Source organism: Felis catus, chromosome A1, assembly GCF_018350175.1.
Source record: "Felis catus isolate Fca126 chromosome A1, F.catus_Fca126_mat1.0, whole genome shotgun sequence".
In the NCBI taxonomy this organism is placed as follows: domain Eukaryota; kingdom Metazoa; phylum Chordata; class Mammalia; order Carnivora; family Felidae; genus Felis; species Felis catus.
This window is the reverse complement of record NC_058368.1, coordinates 181801231-181823464: the sequence shown is the minus strand read 5'-3', so window position 1 is coordinate 181823464 and position 22234 is coordinate 181801231. Positions and strand designations below refer to the sequence as shown.

Below are 22234 nucleotides of genomic sequence, written 5' to 3'. Positions count from 1 at the left end.
GCAAAATTAATTTTTCTCAGCTCCAACTTTCTCATTTTTCTTAAAATTGGGGTTATTGTATCTGCTCCATGGATAGTTGGAAGTTTTGACGTGATGCCATTTTTAAGTATTTTAATTCAGAGGCTAAAAATACTGTAGGTGCTCAGTAACTTGGAGCCACTATTTTTATTTTATATAAAATGTCAACATTTCTAGTATTTTCTTTTAAGTATGAGATTATTGCCAAAAGTAGCCATGACCTTTCTTTCTTCTCTTCAGTTTGAGAGCATTTGTCTTCTTCCTATTAAGAATTTATTATTTTATCATTATAATTTGAATGTATAGTTGTCCTGATAGGGAAAAAAAAATACATGGCAACCTAGAGAAATTTGATAGCTATAAGTATCAAGTAGATACTTATAGTAGTAGATACTTGATACTTGATACTTGATACTTCCCCTTAGGGGGAAAAAAAGACACCTTAAAAATGGTTAAATATTTCTTGATTATATCATCACAAAGTAGGAAAATTATAATTAAGGGGAGTCTGAATAAAACTTTTAGAATGAGGTGCCTTAAGAACTGATATAAGAAATCTAACAAAGCAGGAGGTTATGGAATTCTTAATGATGAAGACACATTTCCTTAGTCCTTACAGGAGCCCTCTGCAGATAGTATCCTCAATAACTTCGTTTAAAATTAGCTAGTTAAGGGTGTGTCTGGATGGCTGTCGGTTGAGCATCTGACTTCAGCTCAGGTCATGATCTCAGGGTTCCTGAGTTTGGGTTCTTGACTTGGAGCCTCACATCAGGCTTGTTGCTGTCAGTACAGAGATAGCTTCCGATCTTCTCCACCCCCACCCCTACCTTTCTGTGCTCCTCCCGCCCTCGCTCACAGGTTCTCTCTCTCTCAAAAATAATCAACATTTTAATAAATAAATAAATAAATAAATAAATAAATAAATAAATAAATAGAATTAGCTAATTAAGAGTATATACAAGTAAGAGTCCCATTCTCCTAAGTCAAGGTTTTACACAGGGAATTAAATTCTGACTCTGAAAGTATTTGCCTTCCCGGTCAACTCCATCTCCATCCAAAACCTTTCTCAGCTGGCCTGCCTTCCCTCTTGAGAGCTGCTGTTCTACTGTGTGACTTGAATGTGGTATATGCTCTTACCTCAGTTTCAGCAAGTCAAAACATCCTTGCATTTTCTGACCACATGCCTAGCAAAGCAATCCCACATTTGCCAATGTGTGCCAATGGTCGTATCATTGTAGTGAGTCCTTTAAGTCGCCCTTGACTCTGTCATTCAGACCTTGTCTGACCTTGTATTCTAATTCTTTTGATTTCTTTTCTTTTCTTTTCTTTTTTCTTTTCTTCTTTCTTTCTTTCTTTCGAGAGAGAGCGAGGGAGGGGCAGAGAGAGAGGGAGAGAGAGCTCATCACAGCAAGCTCTGTACTGTCAGCACAGAGTCAGATATGTGGAGCTCCAACTCAAGAACTGTGAGATCATGACCCGAGCCAAAATCAAGAGTCTGACTCTTAACCGACTGAGCCACTTGGGTACCCCCAATTCCCTTGACTTTAGAACCTTTACTGATAGTCTCTCCTGGGCATTTGATATTCTTCTTGCTTTAGTACTAAAAACAAAACAAAACAAAACTCTGGTAAGTGCTTTCAGATGAAGTATCTGACCTAATGATCAAAATCACAAACAAATCTATTAGCATGATGAAAAAGGCTATTAATATTATATTGTATTATTATAAATCATAAATATTATTAAAATGTTGCATAATATTAGCATATAATGGCATAAATCAAGCCAGTGTACAAAAGCATAATATCCCCCCCCCCCCTTCTTTTACTCCTAGGAACTCATTAAACGTTTTCCCTAAAGGTGAAATATTTTGGAAGCCCACAGACACCTATACATCAATTTTCTTTTGTTCCTTCCTTACTCTAACTGTAGTTCTAAAAATTTTGTCTGGTAAGGAATTTATTCTTTATGTTTGTATATACAACCACCACATGAGATGCATCTCCCCCATGCTGTAGATTATGAGAAATTTAAATGATTTTCGTGGCTAATTTTGCCTCTCTGATTTTTGCCTTACAAGCTACTTTATAAGGAATGCTTAATTTGGGACTCCATGGTCCCATTTCTCACCTACTTAGGTGGCTATTTACTAACTACAGAATAAATTTCAAGTTCTTTAATCTCTTACCTAAGTCTTCAACTTCTGCTTTTATTCTTCCACACACCATTAAGAGCATCACATCAGGCTTGCTCATTTTTCCCTATTACAGACTGTGCTTCTGCTTTGAAAACTTGGCCCAGTCCCCTTTATATGTAATAATCTTCCCCTATTTCCACCTCGAGAATTTCTACCTGTCTAATAACTGACTTAATCACCCACTGCTGGGAATAGGGTCTCCTTCCTCTGTGTTATGGGCCTTGTATCAGCACACGTTCATCCCTAGCTCTGCCATATTCACTGTGAAAAGTGAGCAGTGCAGAAAACCAAGAAAAAGAAATAAGTGGCTCATTGTTTCACTCCTATCAATAGTCGATAATAGGCTTTTCTGGCTTTGTTCTCCTTATGCATCATCAACCTTCTAGTGAAAAGTAGAAATTCTATCACTATTTTACTATGTGTCAGATACTATTTTAGGATTTTACAACCATTGTATTACATAATCTTTATGACTACTGTAGGAGTATCTTATTTTCATAACCTCATTTGATAGAAAAGAAACCCAAAGCTTAGAACTCTCAGGCCAGTTTCCCAAGGTCATGGAGCTTTGACAAAGGGGTAGAAAGTGGGTATGAGCCAACAGTTGCTTCACTTCACACGTATTCCATATTAATTACAACACAGTGCTGCCACTCTGTACATATATGCTGTTATATATAATTTCAACAAAATTAGTTTTCTTACATATAAAAACAATAAAAAGTTTAAGAAAAAAAGGAAGAAAATGACATTTCTATGACTAAAAGTGAAACTCTATATTAAAGAGACTATAGTGAATCATTATCTTAAAAGGGCAGATTTAGTCATAAGAATAATAATTATGGTTCACACCTGTGAGATGCTTATTACCTCATGCCAGGCGGTGTTCTAAGTGCGATATACATGGATTCATTCACACTCACAATGATTCCATGGGAGAAGTACCATAATTGTCACCGTTTCAAAGCAGATGAATTAAGTGATCAACCTAAGACTATTTGGGATGTTTCAGCCTATAAGATACACAGTGGAGATATATAAATATACCTTATATTTATATATTTATAAACAAATTTTATAGATACCCATATATAATACTTTTACATCTAACCTTTTGTTTTTATGTATTTTTCCTATTATAACCACAATGTGCTTACCTTGGCCATAACATGGCATTTAATATGTAATCGGTAGCTCAAAAACGGGGGATGATTCTTGAACCAGTTTTGTTTGCAGAAGCAAGGAACTAACTTTAATTAACTTTAACTAGGACTGCTTATAACTACATGTGAGAAGAGACACAAAAAGGCCCATTAACTCTGAACATCATTTCCATGTTTTTGCCTCTGTATGCCCTCAAGATAGTACTTTTTCCCTGCTGTTCTTTGATTTTTGCCTCTTTCCCCATTTTTTTAAAAAATGTATTAGTGAACGGTGTGAGTCTAAAATTAGTCATGTATCCACTGTAGCTTTTTAGTTCATCTAAACACATTATTTCTGGGGAAATGGTAGGGAATTTTGAGGAAAATTATATTTTAAAGGTTGAAAAACCTTGTTTTTAGGAATCTGCTCATCCAGTTCAGGGGTAATTATTTGGCCTAATTTTTTTTCTGAGTGTATGTGAGTGTGTATGTTTTAAAAATATTCTTTGCCAACAGGATCTTCCTCTCCCTGTAGTGCATGCTCACTTGCTTTGGTTTGATAATATTAAGGGAATATTGCTAACTTTCAGATAATGTGTAGTTATAAAAACTGCTACATGATTCCACATGTAAACATTTTGTGAAAACTAGCATTTAAAATTACTTTTTACTATTTTCATGACTCTAGACTTCGAAGGAATTCTTCAATGACAGCTGAAGCGAGACATTCAGCAGCCACCGTGCTTTTTGTATTCTGTGCCAGGCGCGAGGACTCCATTCCTCTTGAAAGTTTTATCATGTACAGGCTATTAACATTATGAGGATAGGCTGAAGCATGAATAAATCCCGAGACTTACTGATGATGTCATTACACTGGTCAATAAAATACATAGAGGGAAGGGCTTCCCACGCTACCAGGTTCGGTTAACTAAATCAGGATACACGAGCAATTAACTCTTTAATTAAGATGAATGGGTGACATTAGCCCTCCTTAAACTCTGCTCGTCAGCATTTACAAACAGAAAAAGACGGATGCCTCTTTCCCAAGAAATGTAGGTTTTGTTTCTCATTCATTGACAGAGTCTCATTCTTGCTACTTTGTAAACAAAGTCACCAAAGTATAATAGATGGTCAGAGATATTTTAACAGGTTCATTGCATCAGTCATATCTCTTACTATTTAATGATACCATTTTGGAATGTATTAGTTTTTTGAGGGTTTTTTTTTTGTTTTTTTGTTTGTTTTTACAAAGCTAACTCTATCATTTTTATTATTGAGCACAATGGCTTTGCCTTTTTCCCCATCGCATACAAGGAAGATTCATGTCAGAATCATATAGATGAATGCCACACAGTATGGAAATGATATCTATCCATTTTTTTTTCCAACAGCTGTTCATTATTATCTCCTACTTTGCCAGTAACTTAGCTTGGGACTGGAAGTCTAGAGATACACGTTCCAGTTCTCTTATGTCTCTAGTTAGCCTTATGACTGTAGACAAAGGGAGTGTTTTTGAACCTCCATTTCCTCATCTGTTAAACTTGATTACTAGAGCAATTGTCCTGTAATTCTCTGTCAATAATATTTAACACAGGATAATGGAAACCAAAGATATGATTCATTCTTGGAACAAAGTGTCTAAACCAGTACTGTGCTAGAGAAATATAAGGTGATCTGTATATGCAATTTAAAATTCTCTAATAGCCATATTTTAGAATGAAAAAGATGGAATTATAATATTTTATCTAACCTAGAGCATAAGAATATTATTGCAACATGAGGGGCGCCTGGGTGGCGCAGTCGGTTAAGTGTCCGACTTCAGCCAGGTCACGATCTCGCGGCCCGTGAGTTCGAGCCCCGCGTCGGGCTCTGGGCTGATGGCTCAGAGCCTGGAGCCTGTTTCCGATTCTGTGTCTCCCTCTCTCTCTGCCCCTCCCCCGTTCATGCTCTGTCTCTCTCTGTCCCAAAAATAAAATAAAAACGTTGAAAAAAGAAAAAAAAAAAGAATATTATTGCAACATGTAATCTTACCTATACACATAAATGTATGTATTTTATATATACATATATATACATGCACATATAGTTACATGATCTATTATATATATATATATATATATGACCTATTTTATATTATTGTTTGTGCTAAATCTTTGAGATTTTAGAGCACACTTCAATTTAGACGGGTTCAAAAGCCACATGTCGTTAGCAGCTACCATATTGGACAATATAATTCAAATGTTAGTGTAAGAACAAATACAAGTGTAGCTCTTAAATATTTTTCAATTTAGAATACATTTTTAAATCTTTATTTATTTTTGAGAGAGAGAGAGAAAGAGAGAGAGAGAGAGAGAGAGAGAGAGAGAGAGAGAGAAGAATCCCATGCATGAGCAGAGGAGGGGCAGAGAAAGAGGGAGACACAGAATCTGAAGCACACTCCAGGCTCCAAGCTGTGAGCACAGAATCCAAAGCTGGGCTTGAACCCACAAACCATGAGATCATGACCTGAACAGAAGTCTGACACTTAACTGACTGAGCCACCCAGGTGCCCCTAGAATAATTTTTTAAACAAAAATTTACCCAATGTCTAAGTTTTCATCGATTTTAAAACCCAAGATGACTATCCAAAAAATAAATAATGAAAATTGGATTGTCCATAGGTCATAGAATTTCTCTGAATGAATATGATTTCTTATAAGAACAATCACTATTAAATAAATGAATGTGCCACTCTGTGGCATAAAATGAGAAGACCCAAGTGTGGAAACAAAAACTTCCCCACTGTAAATGATAAGTAGTAAATGACAAGACTCTCAGCTCCATGGTTAGTGATAGACAGTCTCGTGGATCAGATATTCTAATCAAAGAAAGATACTAACTATACTAGGTATAAACATACCATTTAAAATGAAGCTTTTATTATTTCTTAACTTTATTAATATTTAAATGGAAATCTTTGAGTTTTAGAGACAGTGACATGTCCATCTTTTCATAGCATATTCTACTTTAGCCAATCCCATTTTTTTCTGGTTTAACTGGACTCAATAAATATTTTTTGAGTTAAAAAAATAAATTGAACTGTAAAAATATTTCATTAAGAGATTATAGATTTTTATTTCTGCAGCTTCTTTGTCATCTCACATTATTTGGATTTTTTCATTTTGAGATATTTCCTCTAATAGAGAGTAATAGTGACAATAATAGTAACATTAACCAACATATATTTAGCTTTTACTAAGTGCTAGATACTGTGCTATAAGTGTTATGTATTTTATATAATAAAAATCTGACTTGGATCTCTGTATGGATTAAAATAACTCAAAATAACCTCTCTGATTCTGTCTCTAAGTAACCTCTTCTCTTTATAAACACTAGGAAACTTTATACATTCTTTTATTTTCTATCAAATGAATGCATATTATTGATTTAAATTACTTAGAACATGAGCTAGAGCACAGAAAGCATTCAGTAAATGTTTGTTGAAGAAATTATTTAAACATATTATAGGTTTTTAAATAAGGCAGTTTTGGGAGAATATCTACTGAGGCTTTCCATGTGATAGACCTGTTTTAAAGTGAATAAAATAAATATTTGAAAACCTAAAAAAAAATCTTTCTGTATGGTGGACCCTTTACCAAGTGAAAGATATACACGTTAAAAAATAGTCCAACAGTTTTCCACCTTATAGGAGCTTACAGTGTAGTTCATGAAACAGATGTGCAAATGATTCCAAGACCACATTATAAAATGTTTCTGTAGAAGATTTGGCACAGCAAGGAAGGTTAAGTGTTCCAGGAGATAGTAAAAACTACGGGGAAGGTGGCATTCTAGGTGAGTTTAAAACAAGTGGAACTTTCCCAAGTATGAATGTCAAAACCAAGGAGACACACAGAAATGGGACAGCACATAGTAGGTTCTTTTTTGGATAGCCTGTGAGCTTAATAATTATCACATAGTGAGAAGTAGAAGCATTTGAGGGTGGAAAGATATATGTATGTGTGTGCATGTATATGTATGTTTCACAAATAATTTGGTCTTTGATTTGCTTTAAATGACATAAAGTCAGATTTGAGTTTTACATACAGTAATTATGGAATCATAATGGTAGGTGATTTGAGAAAGCAAGACTATAATTGTAGGTCATTGTGCTAGTCAAGGGTGAAGATAATGAGGGTCTAGGCAAGCTTGGAGTGGTAGATGTGAGGGAAGTCTTCAAAACTTCAAGTTTCCACAGGGCTTGTTAAAGGTATGTGATAAAAGGGAGACATCATGTAGAGCTCTAAAACCTCTAATGAGGTGAATTCTGGTATTATTAAATATTAAAACCACCCTTAATTTAATCACTTTGCTAGTTTCAAAAGCATTTTCAGTATTAAGTAATATTCCCTGTCAATTATTTGAGCAGCAGTTGATTCTAATGTGGAAAATACACTAACAGAATAAGAAAAATTATTTAATGTACCATCTCTGCAAATAACACACAAAATTCTTTACTCTGAAGAGATCAAGTATAAGCATCACATCTGTAAGCAGTTTTTGGCTATGGAGAAGTCACTTAACTTCCTTCAGTCTGATTCTTCTTTATAGTCCAGTATTTATAGGAAAATTAGTAATTAAGCACTAATGTGCATGAAAAATCAGGCACAGTAAATATTCTGGAGAGAAGACCTTCAAATAATCTCAAATGTTCCAGAAAAATCTAAAAGTTATTGAGGCTTTTAGTGAGTTAGGGAACATGGGACAAAGCTATCTGTGCTTTTTGTCAGCCCCTTAAAAAATTTGGAGAAAACAAATGACTATCTAAAACTGTCCTTTTTCAAATGTTCCCAAAAGAAAAGGCAATTAAAAGATCATGTTAAAGCAACATAACAAATATTCAAATCTTTATTTGTAGTAATATAGAAATAAGTTGTTGTTGTATTCCTAACAATATATTCTGATCTTTCACTTGGGGTTGTAAGCAGTTATCGGAAACATGACTCTTTTGGGTTGTAGGAATATAGACCAGTGACTCTAGACCAAGAATCATTTGCCCTGGAGGAAACATTTGGCAGTATTTGGTTGTCATGACTAGGGATTGTTGCTGGCATCTAGGTGGTAGAGACCAAGGATGTTGCCAAAATGTACAATGCACAGGACAGTCCCTTCCCACAATCAAAAAAAAAAAAAAAAATGATCTAGTCCCAAATGTCATCAGTGCTGAGGTTGAGAAATTCTGATGTATAGCATGTCTGAAGCTTCTTAGGCTCTGAGAAAGTGCTGTCATAACTTAAAGAAAATTGTTTAATATTTTAACTTAAAACATAACCAAATGGGGCAGATCATGAATGAAGCACTCTGTGGCACTCAAATGGAAAGTAGGAATATAACGTTTCTGTTACCCCATATTCTCTACCAATGAGCATGTTTTTCACTGTCTGTAAGACCAATTCTATTTGAAGTCGTTAATGTGGCATTTAGCATTTTTCCTGGGAAACTGCTTTGCAAAAACCCAAGTTGAAGTTGTAATACCAGGGAAAATGGAGTACATACATTGGCATACTCTTCCACTTGGGAGTGACAGCTTGTGTGGTCCATTTCTATCTGTCTGCTCCGAAAAGTGAATTTAACTTAAAGCCAGGGTCACAAGCTTAACTTCCTAAAGCAAGGCTGATACAGGTACCACTGCTTTTACAGTAGTTCAAGAACAGCTACTGCTGCAAGCTCCACCAGGAAGTGCAAGCTGCCCCAGGGGTCCTGACCTGTTTCCTAGGCCACCTCACACCTCTGTGCATGTGGTCCCACAACAAAAGGGTTAACTCACAGCCTTGCAGGGAGCCCCAGACACTGCTTCCAGGACCTGCAAGAATTCTAATTGGTTGGGGCCCAAGCTATACCTGCTGTTAAATATTTATCTGTCTAGATAAAGTAAATGGTGAAATGGCCCAGGTGGAAGATGTTATACGGATGATGACATTGAGCTTCACCGAAGAGTAAACACTCAGGAGTGGTGGGGACAGTGGGGCACTGGATAGCACATGCCACTGTAAATATGAGCAGCCCCTACCCAGATTCGGCAGATGGTCGCCATGTGGGAATGCAGGTCCAGCGTTGCCAGCTTTTTCAAGAGAAGCAGTGAAATCTAATGATTTTTAAACATTGACAATTAATTCAAATGTAAAACACTATTCAGCCCCCACTGCAGCCTATATAATCCCTTCTGGGGATAACCCATGGGCCAGCAGTTTGCAAATTCTGCTATAGAAGGATGGGGAGAGGAATGTCTCGATTCTCAGTTCCAACATGGAATTATTTCTCAGACTACAGACCTCCTCTCCTGACACTAAAAAGGATTTCTCTGAAACACCATTCCAGGTGAATTCAGACTGCAGCTGGTATTTGAGACAACAATGGGCCTGCCTCTTAAGGAGCCAAACAATTGACAACTTTTGGTTGTGCCTTTTAAGGCATAAAACTCCCATCTTCACGTGACCAAAGAGAGGCTCTGTGTACTTACATGTCGAGTTTGCAAGAAAACATTTCCTATAGATGGCTTAAATATGAGCTTGATGTTATGCTCATGTAGGTATGAAATTCAGGGACTATATTTATGATTTTACCTAAGGAAATATATTGCATAAAAAACAGATGCTAAGTACTCTTCTCTGTGTAAATGGTACTAATGAAAAATGCCTCATGAAACTACTTCAAATGAACACGGCTAAAGGTGACAGAAACATTTCACTTAATATTAAAGTCTGGAAGAGAAATGATTCCATAATTCGGTTCCAAACAATTGATCCTCTAAAGTGCCTCCCTCTTTTGCCTTTTATTGATACTTCAGTCATATCTTTTTTTTTTTAATATTGAGGGACATTTTGGGGCGCCTGGGTGGCGCAGTCGGTTAAGCGTCCGACTTCAGCCAGGTCACGATCTCGCGGTCCGTGGGTTCGAGCCCCGCGTCGGGCTCTGGGCTGATGGCTCAGAGCCTGGAGCCTGTTTCCGATTCTGTGTCTCCCTCTCTCTCTGCCCCTTCCCCGTTCATGCTCTGTCTCTCTCTGTCCCAAAAATAAATAAAAGTTGAAAAAAAAAATTAAAATATTGAGGGACATTTGGATCACTTAAATATTTGCTGTCTCATTCCCAATTTTTTAGGGTCTTTATCTCAGAGTAATAATTTGTATAATGACAGAATTGAGGATAAATATTTCAATGAAAACAAAGAGCATCCAGTTTTCAACATAGGGCCAAAGAATTACCTGTCAGCGGGGCAATCTGCATGAGGACTACAGATGACTCATTCTTGTAGCCAGGTACAAAATTCCAAACAAAAGGTATAAAAGAAGTAGGGAGAGTTCAAATGAGCAAGGGCTACTCAGTTCACAGCAACAATCATGTCATAGATAGTTACTCCTGGAATTTCTTTGGAAGAAATAACCTTCACCTCTTCTCTGCTATAACAGAGGACATTGAGGCCCAGAAAGGTGATGTTACAGAATCTGTAAGTCACAGATCTACTTTTCTGATGACTGTTTACTGTATTTTCCTCTGTTGCCATATTTGTTGGGGTCATATCATATGATAGGGGTAAGAAAATATGAGATGAAACCCATGGTGTGTGTGTGTGTGTGTGTGTGTGAGAGAGAGAGAGAGAGAGAGAGAGAGAGAGAGAGAGAGATTTGTTGGAAATTCTGTTCATGTGTTCAAGGAGGAGGAAGTAATACCCAGAAAGTAAAATGAGATGTTACTATTCCAATAATTCTCAACTCTCTTTTATGCTGCTTAAGTCAAGACCTGTTAACATTCACAATAACCTATATTGATTCTGAGGAACTGAAGAGTTTCAAGAGGAAGGAAGGAATATGTACTGAGGGCCTATTACGTGCTTTCTCTTAAAATACATTATGTAATTATAACCTCACAAAAGCCTGAGTCTGAGACTCAGAAAGTCAAGTCGCTTTCGTAAAGCCATGCTGTTGATCACTGGCAAAGCTGGAAGTTCAGTGCGTGTAGTGGATAGAGGACACCACGATAGTTTACTGCTCTGGTTTGAACCCTAGCCTCCAACACTCCCAAGATGGAACCTTGGGCTCCTAACTTGAATCTTGTAGTGTGAGTTCCCTCATCAGTAAAACAAGATTAAAAATAGTTCTCACATCGGGGTGCCTGGGTGGCTCAGTTGGTTGGGCGTCCGACTTCAGCTCAGGTCATGATTTCATAGTTTGTGAGTTCGAGCCCCTCATCGGGCTTTGTGCTGACAGCTCAGAGCCTGGAGCCTGCTTGGGATTCTGGGTCTCCCTCTCTCTCTGACCCTCCCTGGATCATACTCTGTCTCTGCCTTTCTCTCAAAAATAAATAAGCACTTAAAAAAAGTAGTTCTCACATCATTTGAAAAATGGTAATGAGAACTCATAGTAGTAACTGTTTAGGTTGTTTAAAAGAGTCAGAGGAAAAATCATGGAAAACGTTTTGCTCATGCTTGGCCCGTAGTAAATGTTCAGGAAATATTAGTTGTTATTAGTGTTATCATTACTCCTGGGTTCCTGGGTGTGTGTGTTTCTCACTATAGTATACATTTTTTCTATACTCCTAATCATAGTTTACCACCTTGCATGTTATACTGTTATGTTAAAATTCTGTGATGAAGATTTCCATTTTTCAAGTATCTACAGGCATTTTAGCAATAATATATCTTCATAATGGGTTTCTAAATGAAGAAAGTGTTAACAAAGCTCAGCTGAAAATTAGGCTGGCTGATTGAACCCAGAATACCTGAATACCCCCTACCCTTTTACTAATCATGTACACCTTGACCACTTTCCTAATGTGATGCATGCAGATTAAGTCTTTTGTTTATTGATTGGCCAAATATATGCAGGGCGGATGTATGCTACTTCATCCTTGGCTCTTCCCGGGGAGACTGTTACCATAGTAACAAAGGCATCCTTTGACTCCTATTTCTACACAGAGTTATAGAAATGCTTCTTAAAAAATACTTACGACAATGTTTAATGTCGAATCTAAAGTAATTTTTCTCATTGTTTGGGGAGCAAAATTGATTTTCTCTAGGCAAAGTTTGTTTGGCTGCCCACATGTACTGTTTATAGTAATGTGTTCCACCAAATTTCTTTAAAAGCCAGTTAAACATATTTTGTCTTAACTTCTAATCTAATTCCATCATTTGGAAGTGCCTCTTGCTGCAGTGTGCCTATTTTGATTTGGAAATAGTGCACATTCCGTCTTTGCTATGTCAGGGTAAGGTGGAAGGGAACAGAATGAATCATTTGATTTCTTATATCAGAGAACAGTATGTGTGGCATGGGAGGGAGATCACATGCTTGGGTATGTTCAGGAGGCTGTGGCTTATTTTAAAGCCTAGATTTTCAGGTGGCAGCTGGTGCCTGGTTTAGGATTCCAGTGGTTCAAAACCCATTCTTCCCTGAGGCATCTGTTTTATTTTATTTTTTCAAAATTAAAAATAACTTCTGTTGTTCTCATTACAAGAACAATACATAATCATTTCAGAAGATTGAAAAAATATAGATAAACCAAAGAAAGATGCACACAATCCTGCTTTCTAGAGATAACAGCTATTAACTCTCTGGGTATATCCTGCCAGAGTTTTATGTGTTTATTTTCTTTCACAAAACAAGACCATACCTATTTATTATTATGCAACCTGCCCTTTTTTTTAACCAGGTACTAGTACTGATGACATATTAAAAATCACTTTTAAGCATTTTAATGGTACAACCTGTAAGGAGTTGTAAGATATTGGTAAATTGAATTAATACTCACTTGTTGGATATTTTGGTAGTATCTAGATTTTTCCTTAATTTGAGCAGAATTGCAATGACTTTCTTGATATGTTAACCTTTGCCTATTCTCTTTATACATGCTTAAATGAGAAAAGATAAAGGTAGATTCTTATGTCTTGCTGGGATGGAGGAGATGTGAAGGTGTAGTTGAGATGGCTCTTGATTATGTCTCAACTTCCCTTTCATGAGAGGACATACAGACACGCCTAGTAGTGTCTGTATCCATGAGTGAAAGCAGTGAACTTGGTATCAACCCATCCTCTGTGACTGTGAGCCATTCAAATGCTGGACCCTAGCTCCAGTTTCCTATGATCTTGGGAGGAATTTCAGCTTCTTTCTGTTATTTATTCTACAAACATCTATTGGTAATTAATTATATTCCAGTGCTGTGCTACCCTTTGTGAATTATATCACTTGCTCATACCATATATCTGATCCCAACTTGTACTAACATGTACACAAGGATTTACGTTGTAGGATGTTGGAATATGGCATAGGCTTTCAATTCTGACAATCAAGGGTCTGGATTCCAAGTCTCCTACTTGGAGTTAATAGTTAATTATATTTCTGACACCCAATTTTTCTTATCTTTAAAGTAGTGAAAATAAAAGTTATTTCATTGTTGTTGTTGTTGTTCCAGGATTCAGTGACTTAATAGATAGAAAGTGCTAGGCATAATGCCTGACAGACAGTAAGATGTGGCAATGGTGATGCTAATGGCAATGGGAAAGCATGGAAAGAGGAGCTACTCATCCTTCCTAGGGGGTTCAGGAAGGCATCCAACTTCTAGTTCAGTGCTAAATAGACTAAGCAGAGAACTGCAAGTTTATTTTATTTTCTTAAGTTTATTTATTTTTGAGAGAGAGAGAGAGAGAGAGAGAGAGAGAGAGACCAAGAGTCAGCAGGGGAGGGGCAAAGAGAGAGGGAGACACAGGATCTGAAGCTGGCTTCAGGTTCTGAACTGTCACCACAAAGCCTGACACAGGGCTCGAACTCACAAACTGTGAGATCATGACCTGAGACAGAGTCGGATGCTCAACGAATTGAGCCACTCAGGCGCCCCCAGAGAGCTACAAGTTTAAAACTCCATGTCCAAGTGCCAGGTCTCCATGACTCACTGCCTGACCTTGGGTTAACCACTTAATCTCTCTCTGCCTTGGTTTTCCTTTTCATAATATGAGCATAATAACTCTTACCCATCTCATTGGGGCAAGGATGATTGATCAGTGTTTTTAAAACTCAATAAATCCTTTGGGTAGAAGTGCAGTGAGATTGGAAAGCATTATTACTTATTAGCTGCTTTCTTAATATCTAAACCAGCATGCCAGGGGCTGCTGAATGGAGTACCACAGAGTAATACCCTCATCCTATATCATTGTCAGGAATCTCAGTTCCTTTAGCCCTGCCCCTGCAGATATCAGTTTTTTCTACTGCTATTAATGCTCACTGTTCAACAAGGAACAATCAATTTCTTGTTTATACCCAAGCGTCCACAGCCACCCACACCCATAAGCAATGTTTGTTGCTTTAACAAATATTTTATCGAACAGTTGGAAGGTGCTGTGCTGGATCCTAGAGATACAGGGACGCATAAAAATCAATATGGCACTTACCTTCGAGGTATTTAGTACCTGGTAACTGACCCAGACTGGTAACCAGCAGTCCTATTACAGCCCAAGTGTTCTGATGGAAAATATACAGGGCCCTAAGGATACACAATATGCACATGCACAGTCAGTAAAATGTTTCTGCTAGAACTGATATGGAAATTAAAACTGAGAGAGAGACAACTTCAGGGAAAAATGGGGAAAGGGTAGAGAAGAGGGAAGAATGCTCTAGGAAAAAGACAAAATATTATAAATGACCCACAATGAGAGTGAGCAAGATCTATTAAGGAAATTGAAAGAACTTTCATATGATTAAAGCTAAAGAAAGGGGAAATGTCATATAAGAGGGTGCATCCAACAAATGTAATCCTGTATTTTGATCAGGCTAGCTTCTTGACCTGACTGGCCATTGGTGCCCTTCATTTAATGCACCTCACAGCCTGGGATCTTGACTCCTCTCCATCCTGAAAATCTGAAGTGATTGCTTCTACAACTCTTGGACTTCAGTCTCCTGGACCTTTAACCTCATGTGAGTTTCTTAGTATCATTACTAATGAACATTATTTATTGATTTTCTTGTCTGACTTCTTGCTGTTGTCCAATCCCTGTCTGACTTTCCTTGTAGCTATCACCTATTCTTAGGAGAGCTATCAACCTAAGGGATGATATTGTTGCAAATCAAGAGCAGAGTTTTTAAAAAGTGAAACTTTGTACACATCAAATGAAAGGACTACAAAAGAGAGGCATATCTGAGAAGAGTTAAGTTGAACATCACTATGGTCCTCCTATTTATAATTTTGAAAGGAATATGCATGACTTAGATTCCTCCTATGCATTCATATTATACATTAATTTTGCAAGCATACAATAGAAAGTCCTTGAAAGTAGCACTAGTAGTATATATATCAAAACATAAATGACATAATGAAATCTTAGGAATAAAGTGAGAATTATACTGAAAGAACTAGACCCCCAAAAAGAGAGAAGAAACTTGTCAGTAATAAAAACATGGTATAAAACTTTAATCAACATCAGAGTTAATCACCTCATTTGGTAACTGACAGTTCAATGAAGTTTCTGTTTTAAAATCATGGGCAAAGCAGACTGCCAGGTTTTATTTGTCATCTGATATAAGTTGAGCTATAGTCCGAGATGGTGGAAAACCTTTTTTGTTGGGTTTTACCTCTTGAATCTTAAATGAAAACTGGCACTCCATCTGGATAATGTCCAATGTGACACATTTTGGGAGCCATCAACTACCTAGCCTTACAAATCAAGAACACTGATTAAATAATCAAGATTTCTGAAAAGCCTTGAGGGAGCTATACGTTTTTTGCATCAGTAATTGCCATTCTGTTTGTAGCACAAGATGTTTTGAGCTCTGGATAAGAACTTGAGTTTGACATACTGGCATTGAATATCTTATTTGTGGGTTAGCAGAAATTTGACATTCTTAGAAGTATTGTGATAGCAAAGAGGGAAATTGTGGGATTTAAAAAAATGTCTTAAACTGGGCACCTGGGTGGCTCAGTTGGTTCAGGGTCTGACTGCGGCTCAGGCATGATCTCACAGCTTGTGGTTTCAAGCCCTGTGTCGGGCTCTGCGCTGACAGCTCAGAGACTGGAGCCTGCTTCGGATTCTGTGTATCTCTCTCTCTCTCTACCCCTCCTTTGTTTGCACTCTGACTCTCTCTCTCTCTCTCTCTCTCTCTTTCTCTCTCTCTAAAATAAATAAACATTAAAAAACTTGTAAGTGTCTTAAACTAATGAAGTTTGTCATTAAGAAAATGAAACAAGGTAAGTAATTGGTTATATGTTTTTGAGGGATACAATAAACGTAATGATATTTTGCCAAACATCCACTTAAATAAAATCTGTTGTTCTTCCTGATAGTATGTAACATGCAACAAGTAGCTACATAATTCTAATCCTCCCTACATAAATTAAAAAGTCACCGCTCCTTTATAATAAATAGAAATGTAAAAATTCTGTATGTGACACATGGTCAAAAACACCTTTATGATGATTTAAAATAACCACTGCTCAAATTAGTAAGACATTGATTAGAATAATAACCGATTTCCCAAAATTGCATGCATGAAAGAGCAGTTCTTTCATTAGAGATGTCAAAATTAGTCCAGAAAATATCAATGAACATTATTAATGTTATGTTCAGCTTTGGCCCTAGGCAAAATTGTCAATTTGGTAAAGTTATTCTTTGCCATTTCTCAACATCCCTTTGAAGGATTTTTTCCTTTGCTGGCACTCAATCATTTATTCATTCAATAATTTTTTATTGAGAGCCTACTAGATGGCAGGCACAATCCTCAGTGCTAGAGGTAGAGCAGTGAAAAAGATAGTCAACCACCCTGTGTATATAGAGATTACATTATAGAAATTAAGATGGACTCAGACAATTAAAAAATAAGTTAACAAAAAAGAAAATTTTGGATAATAGTAAATACAATGGCAATTATATTGTATGTAAATAATAAAATAGCGTGGTATGTTAGAGAGTATCCAGGGCTGTCTTAAGTCAAGTGGTAAAGGAAGACCTCTCTAATGAGCCGATGCCTTTGATCCAACCATGGGAAAATGTTGGGGTGCACCATTATAAACAGAAGAATTCTGGCAAATGCAAAAACCTCAAGGCCATGTAAGTGAGACAGGGGTTTTACTTGGACTTTGATGGATAAGAAGAAGATCTGTATGACTGAGTATAATGAACAAAGAGAGAACAGTATAAGGCAAGAGAGTGAGACAGGGGTTTCCTGCTTATGCAGATTCTAGAAACTTAATAGGAACTCTTTTCAATCTGATGGGAACCCACTGCATAGTTTTAGTAGCTATCTGTCCTCTTCCTTCTCTCTTTGATTCTTTTCCCTTGTTTTTGTTTTTGTTTTTAGAATCTTTTACATTTATAGCTCTCATGATAGCTCCCTTGCCTAGGATCTTTTATATTTCTTTTAATAAAATGTACCTTTCAGCTTCCTTCTCTTTCAGGTCATGCCAGGTAATTTGTAAACTAATCTGATAAATCAGTATGAATTAGAGCATTTGTAGTAACTTCAGCTTAAAATGATGCTCCTCTAAGATAGATTTTTTTTCTTTAAAACATCTTGTATTATCTAGACTTCAAGGAGTAAAGACTTTGGAAATGATAGCTATTTACTAGAAAAAAACCCACATTTAAGCAGCTGCTTTTTTCCCCCATGCAAAGAAATATCCTTGATTATATGAAATCTTCAGACCATTAACTATTATTATCATACTTGGTTTTATGATCATTATGATTTATTAATCCCCTTTTGAGTGCCAGGCACTATATTAGCTACTTTATATACATATTTGCATTTAATTCTCACTAATGATCCTATACATTCCTAATTTATATATGAAGAAAGTAAAGCTCAGACTTACCTGCCTTGTTCCATTTTGTAGACCAGAAATGAGAACAGGTCTAAAAACATAAAAGACAATCAATAACTATTTTCTGGATAAATGCATGATTGATTCAAAAAATAAAATAAAATAAAATAAAATAAAATAAAATAAAATAAAATAAAATAATAAAATAAAATAATAATGGTCACGTGGCTTGGAAGATAGTGGGTCAAACTGAATTCAGCCTTTACAGACTTCAAAACCCACTCTGTATATAACAATGCCTTCCTCATGTAGTATGTAAGCGGTTTGATTTTCTGAGCTAGGCTCAGAGGAAAGTTTATTCAAAGGCAAAAAAGAAACACACCCAGTGAAGCAAAGTTTTCAGTTAGTTAGAAGATTCCCTCCCCTTCTGTTTTCTGGTTCTGGGGAACAATTTGCTTTATCTCCTGGCAAAATCAGGCTGATTAGATGACTAAAGTCTGATAATTATGTTATTTTGATAAAAGGAAAACCTGCCCGAAGGTGTTTCCCAGAAACAGACACTCACACACATGTGTGCATGCATGCACGTATGTGCACACACACACACACACACACTGTAAATGGGAAATAGCCATGTGAAACACAAAAGCATCTAGGCTTCGCCTCCAGTCAGTGTCTATAACCAAGCAAGCTTGTTTTTGGGTGATGTTCAATATCTTACCAGTTACAAAGAAAATACCCCTGTGGTGTCTAAGAATGTGATAAGAGTTATCTTCAAGGAATACAATTTTGTTCTTTGATTTTAGCGAGATCTACACATCTCTGTCAGAAGCTGAACAAGTGCCAGAGTCTTTAAAACAGAAACAAACAGTGTGTGGCTCTGATTCTTTTCAGACATAATACTCAACTCTTGGATAGCCGCTCTTCTAACATATGATGCTTCAATTTGTATTATAAACTTGAACTTAAGGATAAGTTAGAGACTGCCCAAAATAATGCTCTTGCAAAGCACTTAATCCATGGATTACCATGTGAGAAGAAAATATTCCTTAATCAAATATATTTAGGAAATAAAGTGAATTTTCTGATCTCTTAGAAATTCACAAAGACCATTATTAAAGAATCAAAGAAGTCCTAAAAAACAAACAATAGCAACAACAATAACCTCTATAGCTTTGTTCACCCAGTATATTTCAAACTAATTTGGCCACCATAATTTAATAATTTAACTTATGACACCATAAAAAGCCCATGGAATTACTTGTCTATGGAATATCTTTTGGGAATGTCAACTAAAGAACTTTAAGTGGTTCATGATAGGTAGAAAAGTAAAGTCCATATGTGTAGATAAAGCTTTTATAACCTCTAGTGACTTAATTTATAAGATTTTTTAAAGGAGAAACATCTTTGGCATAATATAGGCTTTTTATATGTGGTGGTGTTACTTCTGACCCTTTAACTGTACATGAAAAATCCTGGCAGGTGGGAACACAGGCGGTTGGGTCAAGTCCTAACCCTGACACTTAGCAACTTACATGACTTTATATGACTCACTTAAATTCTTTGAACCTGACCTATAAATAGTACTTAGCTCAAAAGAAATTATGAAAATAATATAAGCAAAGAGCTTAGCATTATGCGGGCAAATAGTAAGTGCTCAATAAGAGGCAACTATTTCATTTTTTTCCCCTGATGCTTCTTATGAGTTTGTGCAGAACCATTCACACTCTCTAACACAGCCCTCTTCTTGTCAGGGCATGCATTTGTAAGAAGGCCGAGTGGGTATTAACTATATAGACCTCATTAGTGCAATTCACAAACCAAGACCAAAGTTTTATGGATACAAAATGCAAAATTATTTCTTGCAGTGTTACTCACATTCTTCTTTAGCTATAATATTCAGTTAAGTGCCACTTTAAAAAGCTATTAGCACAAAAGTCACTCACATCAAAACTAGTCTTAGCATTAAAAATCAGTGTTTTATAAAAATCTGTGAATATCCTTTATGCTGTTACTAAGCCAATGCAGGGATGTCCCCTTAAAAACCAAAATGACTATCATAAAATAATCTCCCAAGGAAATTTGTAGTATGACATAATGGAATAATGTTTACCCTAAGTAAGGCCAACAATTGCCAAACATTAATTTGTGTTTGCTAGATTTACATGTTATTGACAGAACTATAAACAAGTGTTTCAAGTTATCCACAAGAAATTTGCTGCTCACATATCTGTAACCTACATTTGTAAGGGTAAAATCCCTCTTCAGATTTATGAAAAGATTTTGCTACATACACTCTTGAGTTGATAATGACTTAAGTAGGATGTCTATACTATATTGTTGGGTTTCTTATTTAATTTGGAGGCAGAATATGACAACATTTCTTAATAATTTAAAAGTGACTATGTATTGTTAATGTTGTTATTCCTCTGCTACAATCAAAAAGTGTTGCTCCATCTCATTCACAATAAAAATGGAAGTCCTTGAAGTGGGCTCTAAGGCCCTCTGATCTCACCCCTCCTCTCCACTTGCTCATTCTGCCACAACCATACCACACTTCCTGTTGTTCCATGCATGCTCCTGCCCTCAGGCCTTTTTGTATTTTCTGTTTCTTCTGTCTCAAATGCCTTTCCTTCAAATGCTTGAAAGATTGGTCCCCCAGTTCCTTCAGGTCTCAGATCAAATGTCACTTCACCATTCTCTACAGACTAACATTGCTTTTCTCAAAATCCCCTCATATCCATCCAGGTTTTATATTTCTCCATATCACTTAATGCTGTCTGACATAGTCAACAATACATGTTCATGAGAGCCAATTATTAAGTTTTCAAAAGTTTGGTTAGGTCTTGTTAATTTTTGTTAAAATATTGTTAAAACACTGAAAGTATTTTGACAATCATTAAAACATTGAATGCTTGCAACTGACTCTGATGGGAGTATTTACACCATGGAAATTGGCAAAATTCTATGAATCAGAGCTTTTATTTTTTAGAGAGTTGGTTTACTAGAATACCATAAGGTATAATAAATACATTTTACTTGTTTTCATTTTTACTGCTGTCCACTACCAGTGTATAAGTTCAGTGAGAGCAGGGGGCTTGTTTTGTTCACCACTGTCTATCAAGAGTCTCGTAGTATCCAACACAAAGTAGATGATTCATAAATATATGTTGAATGAATGATTAGTGAGGATTAGGACTTATGGCCTTTAATATTTGTGAAGAATGAGATTGATCCTTTTATTCATTCACTAATTTAGGTGTTCAGTACATATTTTTGAGAACCTGTTTGCTAGGTTTTCACACTGTTCTAGGACATGGAGACATTTTAATGGATAATAGAGAAATAATTCCTACATTATGTTGCAGGAGCTTACATTATGTTAGGAGGGATAAAAACAAACAAAAAACAATAAAAACATTAACTTCAGATATTGGTGTGCGTTAGAAAAAGATAAGTTACAGTTATTGGTAACTGTTAGTAAACCAACCAACCAAACAAAAACCAAACAAGGTAATGGGTAGAGAGAGATTGGAGGAGGAATTAATGTCTTAAATAGAGAAACCAGGTGAAGCCTTTGTGAAAGGTACTTTTGAACTGAGATATGAATGATGCAATTAATCCAGCCAAACTTAGATCTAAGGAAAGAACATTCCAAGCAGAGGCCACAACATAGTGCAAGGTCCCTGGAGTGGGAATGAGCTTGGTGAGTTTGAAGAACAGAACGAGGGCTGCTAATCTTGAAACATATCCGGTTAGGGAGAGAATGGCAGTGGATGAGGTCAGAAAGGCAGTCAAGGCCAGATCACTCAGGGCCTTATGGGCCATAAGAAACCATTAGAAAGTGACTTGATCTGATTTAAAGTTTACAAAGATCATCCTGGCAATGTAGGATGTTAAGAGAGCAATTAGAGGCTCCTATAGGTGTTCAGCACGTATGCAGTAAAAATATAAAATATATGTGAATAGAATGGACCTGATGGGTCCTGATTGTTTTAAAGGTGACTTTAAGCAAATCTTCCACATGCATGAAACCTTTGGTTTTACATACTGTTCAACAAGAGATAAAACAGGAGAATAGTTTGCAAATTTAATTTAAAGGTAG

General features: G+C 36.4%; 1 protein-coding gene across 4 annotated transcripts in view; it reads left to right on the top strand.

Annotated features, from left to right (window-relative positions):
- Positions 1-22234, top strand: part of TENM2 (teneurin transmembrane protein 2) — a 2391334-nt gene that overhangs the window by 1083336 nt on the left and 1285764 nt on the right. For all 4 annotated transcript variants that reach the window (XM_045040340.1, XM_045040320.1, XM_045040321.1 and 1 more), the window contains one exon: positions 15146-15290. The gene's annotated coding sequence lies outside the window, so the exon portion shown is untranslated. The remainder of the gene's footprint in view (positions 1-15145; positions 15291-22234) is intronic.